The sequence below is a fragment of the Entelurus aequoreus genome, linkage group LG26, assembly GCF_033978785.1.
Source record: "Entelurus aequoreus isolate RoL-2023_Sb linkage group LG26, RoL_Eaeq_v1.1, whole genome shotgun sequence".
Classification (NCBI taxonomy): Eukaryota; Metazoa; Chordata; class Actinopteri; order Syngnathiformes; family Syngnathidae; genus Entelurus; species Entelurus aequoreus.
The window spans coordinates 3,486,294-3,492,293 of NC_084756.1; positions in this window are offsets into that span (position 1 = coordinate 3,486,294).

Below are 6,000 nucleotides of genomic sequence, written 5' to 3' on the forward strand. Positions count from 1 at the left end.
ATATATATATATATATATATATATATATATATGTATATGTATATATATATATATATATATATATATATATATATATATATATATATATATATGTGTGTATATTTAAATATATGTATATATACACATATATATATATATATGTATGTATATATACATATGTATGTATACATGTATATATATACACATATATATATATATATATATATGTATGTATATATACATATGTATGTATACATGTGTATATATATACACATATATACATATATGTATATGTATATATATATTTATATATATATATATATATATATATATATATATATATATATATATATATATATATATATATATATGTATATATATATATGTATATATATATATATAACATACACATATATGTGTATATATACATATATATATATATATATATATATATATATATATATATATATATATATATATATATATATATATATATATATATATATATATATATATATATATATATATATATATATATATATATATATATATATATATGTATGTATGTATGTATGTTAGAGTGTAAAAATTAATTGGTACAAACCAATAGCCGATTTTAAATTTTGAGAAATGACGGTGTGGCGCATTTTGGAGAGTGGTCGTGCCAGCAACCTGAGAGTTCCTGGTTCAATCCGGACTTTATACCAACCTCGTCACGTCCGTTGTGTCCTTGAGCAAGACACTTCACCCTTGCTCCTGATGGGTTGTGGTTAGGGCCTTGCATGGCAGCTCCCGCCATCAGTGTATGAATGTGTGTGTGAATGGGTGAATGTGGAAATAGTGTCAAAGCAATTTGAGTACCTTGATGATAGAAAAGCGCTATACAAGTATAACCCATAACCCATTACATCGTTTGGCGAGCCACTGAATCGATCTTTAAATAGTATATGTACATATATAAAGGTGTATGTATGTATATATATATATATATATATATATATATATATATATATATATATATATATATATATATATATATATATAGTTATACATACATATATTATGTATAGATCGATTACATATTGCCTATTATGGATGTTGTGATGAAGTATCCACTCGCCCAAAGACCACATAAAAGTCTCATTCAGGACCCATCGCGGTTTAGACTGAAGTTACATTTGATAAGATGTGATGTGGCCTGAAACTGATACCAAAAGATCAGAATTGAAGCGCTTCGGAGCATTTTAGATTGGCAAAAAAATAATCCAGCCTGTGTCACTTGAGGGCAAACAAATCGGATCTGGAGTGCAGTGTAAACCAGGCCGAGCAGTGGATCTGGAGTGCAGTGTAAACCAGGCCGAGCAGTGGATCTGGAGTGCAGTGTAAACCAGGCCGAGCAGTGGATCTGTTGATCCTGTCAATGAAGCACAATGTGATGCAGACTAGGAACAATATCAACTATCGCACACCTGGATTCATTTGAATCGTCCTTTGATTTAATCAGATGTCCAACTCTATAAGAGCAAAATATGAACCTGTCTTCCACCTCCACCTAACAGCACCACATCTAAAAGTGGTAGGTCAGGAGTTGTCGTTCCTATCAGGAGACCGCGATAGCTTGGGCTATATATGTGCTAATTGTCAACATCTCCTGCCGGTAAACAGATAAACCTACATGGCACTGGATATCTTTAGGGCTTTATCTTGAGGACTCTGCCTTTAACTTAACTTAACTCCATTTGGGGGGGGGGGGGGTAAAGAGAGAGAGGGGTAGGTCAATTGTAAAGACAGCTTGTGGCAACATGAAAGTCTGTAACCGTGACAACAAAGCTTGTGTGAGTGACAGGAATGTTTCACTGCTGTTTTTCAACCCAGGTGGGACTGAGGAACTCTATTATAGTCTTCTACTGCTACTTAGTTACTATGTATTGTATATAAAACTGAAATAAACACATTAAAAGCACATTTTGACTCTGACTGGGATGCCGACCGACGGGATGCTCACATAATTCTGTTTAGATGAAGAATCAATCACAATCCTAACGAAGGGTTATAAAAAGTTGCCGTAACTAGCATTTTTTTGTGTCAAGTCATGTAAATGGAGTATTGTTGTCACTTTCTGGATGTTTTTAGAGAGTATAATGAGAGGACTCTCCATCTGTAGACTCAATTGTTTGATATTTATTTACAATTTAGAATGCATACAAAAGCCAATAATATGTGTTCTTGTCTCACATGAGGATTGTGAATGATAAACAGCACATCTCTTTACAACGTTAGCATATTTCCAGTATGACTGATCTAATAATATGGTCAAAGTGCAGAAGTGTTACTCTCGTTACGTCATCCGGCCGTGGATCTACGATAATTGCCGAAAATGTTCGGAGCGGAATTTTCAAAATGGATTTAAGGCATTTTGTGACAGTTTTCACAAACAAAAATACAATTGTATAAGGTTTGATAAATACAATGAAACACAAATAAGCATATAAAGTCAGCTTGTTTTTGCACGCTACTGCTACATGAAAGGCCTACTGAAAGCCACTACTACCGACCACGCAGTCTGATAGTTTATATATCAATGATGAAATCTTAACATTGCAACACATGCCAATACGGCCGGGTTAACTTATAAAGTGCAATTTTAAATTTCCTGCCACACTTCCGGTTGAAAACGTCTAGATATGATGATGTATGCGCGTGACGTTAACGGTTGATACGGAAGTATTCGGACCCATTGAATGCAATACAAAAATGCTCTGTTTTCATCCCAAAATTCCACAGTATTCTGGACATCTGTGTTGGTGAATCTTTTGCAATTTGTTTAATGAACAATGGAGACTGCAAAGAAGAAAGCTGTAGGTGCGATCGGTGTATTAGCGGCGGACTACAGCAACACAACCAGGATGACTTTGCGGATAGCAGACGCGCTAGCCGAACGACCTCACCTCGACTTCCTCCGTCTCCGGGCCGCCAACCGCATCGGTGATCGGGTGAAGTCCTTCGTCGTACCGTCGATGGCTGGAACGCAGGTGAGCACGGGTCGTGATGAGCAGATGAGAGCTGGCGTAGGTGCAGAGCTAATGTTTTTAGCATAGCTCTGTCGAGGTTCCGTAGCTAAGTTAGCTTCAATGGCGTCGTTAGCAACAGCATTGCTAAGCTTCGCCAGGCTGGACAGCATTAACCGTGTATTTACATGTTCAGAGTTTGGTAGTATTGTTGATCTTCTGTCTATCCTTCCAGTCAGGGACTTATTTGTTTTGTTTCTATATGCAGTAAAGCCCGATGCTATCACGTTAGCTCAGTAGCTAAAGAGCTTCACCGATGTATTGTCGTGGAGATAAAAGTCACTGTGAATGTCCATTTCGCGTTCTCGACTCTCATTTTCAAGAGGATATAGTATCCGAGGTGGTTTAAAATACAAATCCGTGATCCACAATAGAAAAAGGAGAGAGTGTGGAATCCAATGAACCTTTGTACCTAAGTTACAGTCAGAACGAAAAAAGATACGTCCTTCACTGCACGCTAGTCCTTCATTTTCACGTTCCTCATCCACAAATCTTTCATCCTCGCTCAAATTAATGGGGTAATCGTCGCTTTCTCGGTCCGCATCTCTCTCGCTGCTGGTGTAAACAATAGGAAAATGTGAGCAGTCCTTCCTCCGGTGTCGTCACGCTACTTCCGGTAGGGGCAAGGCTTTTTTTTATCAGAGACCAAAAGTTGCGAACTTTATCGTTGTTGTTCTATACTAAATCCTTTCAGCAAAAATATGGCAATATCGCGAAATGATCAAGTATGACACATAGAATGGATCTGCTATACCTGTGTAAATAAAAAAAATTCATTTCAGTAGTCCTTTAACATCAAACTGAAACACAACAAACACTCATTAGCTCGGAAGCGAGATTTGAAACATGGCTGAACATTTCTGTACTTGAGAGTGAGGATATGCCAGTAGCCCTAGGAGAACTGCTTCAAAAAAGGGTTCTTAGTATTGAACTGGTTCTTACGGGAACCCGTAGTCTTACAAAGAACCCTTTAAGAACCCTGTGGGGCTCTCGCTCTTCCGGGTTCCTTGGACCACCAATGACGGACATGACAGCTGCATTCATCTTGGCGAACAATAATTTATTTTGCAATAAATGTTCGTTGGGACCTTTTTCAGTCATTCTCTGTACGTCTCCTTCTCGTTCGAGCACATAAATGGTTTCTCCCAGAGTGTCACCAACCGTCGTCACCAACAACAACTCTCCCCTCTCCTTCCTGACTGCTGCCTTTAACAGAGCGACAGGTGATCAGACAAACACTCACAGCTGTGTCATCTACGCTCTACCTTCCACATTTTACACCCGATTCAAAGTGTTCCAACTTTAAACTGTTCAGCCTATTCGGGAATTGCGGGTTTTCTCTTAACAAATTCCAAAAATTCCCAGAATTCCAGGTTTTCCGGGACATTTTTCCCATTCAAAATGAATTGCCCATTTTTCAAACTTCCACCATTTCTAGGGATGTCCGATAATGGCTTTTTTGCCGATATCCGATATTCCGATATTGTCCAACTCTTAATTACCGATACCGATATCAACCGATACAGATATATACAGTCGTGGAATTAACACATTACTATGCCTAATTTGGACAACCAGGTATGGTGAAGATAAGGTCCTTTAAAAAAAATTAATAAAATAAAATAAGATAAATAGATTTTTTAAAAATTCTTGAATAAAAAAGAAAGTAAAACAATATAAAAACAGTTACATAGAAACTAGTAATTAATGAAAATGAGTAAAATGAACTGTTAAAGGTTAGTACTATTAGTGGACCAGCAGCACGCACAATCATGTGTGCTTACGGACTGTATCCCTTGCAGACTGTATTGATATATATTGATATATAATGTAGGAACCAGAATATTAATAACAGAAAGAAACAACCCTTTTGTGTGAATGAGTGTGATTGGGGGAGGGAGGTTTTTTGGGTTGGTGTACTAATTGTAAGTGTACCTTGTGTTTTTTATGTTGATTTAATTAAAAAAAACAAAAACAAAATAAAACGATACCGATAATAAAAAAAACGATGGCGATAATTTCCGATATCACATTTTTAAGCATTTATCGGCCGATAATATCTGCAGGCCGATATTATCGGACATCTCTAACCATTTCCATATTTTTCAACCTATTCCAACCATTCCACATTCAACCTATTCCACCATTCTGGAAAATCAAACTATCATTTTTCCAAGTTCAAAAAAATTCCAGAATTTTCCAGAATTCCTGGTTTTCCAAAGCCCTATTTCCACCCTTTTTTCTGGCGAGTACTCCTTCCACATTTTTCAACCCACTTCAACCGTTCCACCGTCAAAACATTCCTCTTAATCAGGACAAAAAACAAAGTTGTTTTTTGAACTGGAAAAATTCCGGCGTGTTCCCTAAATTCCAGGAATTCCGTAATACCATTTCTCAATTCAAAATGTTACTAAGTCAAACTCTTTAATATTCAAACCATTCCAACATGCAAACCACTTCAGCGTTTAAATGATTTCAACATTCATCCTACATTCCATTAGCATTTCATTTCAGTGTCAGCTCTTCAACATAGAAACCATTCCAACATTCAAACTATTCTTACAGTCATACTACATTCTGGCAGCATTTCACTTCAACTTCAGCATTCATTATTATTATTATTCTCCAGATTTTGGCGCGCTCTACCTTCCACATTTTTCACCCGATTCAAAGTGTTCCAACTTCAAACTGCTCAGTCTATTCGGGAATCGCGGGCTTTTCCTTGACTAATTCCAAAAATTCCCAGATTTCTCAGAATTCCCGGTTTTCCGGGATATTTCTCTTATTCAAAATTAATTGGCATTTTTCAATCTTCCACCATTTCCACATTTTTCAACCGAGTCAAACCATTCCACCTTCAACATATTCCACCATTTTGGAAATTAAAACTATTATTCTTCCAAGTTCAAAAAAATTCCAGGATTTTCCAGAATTCCTGGTTTTCCAAAGCCCT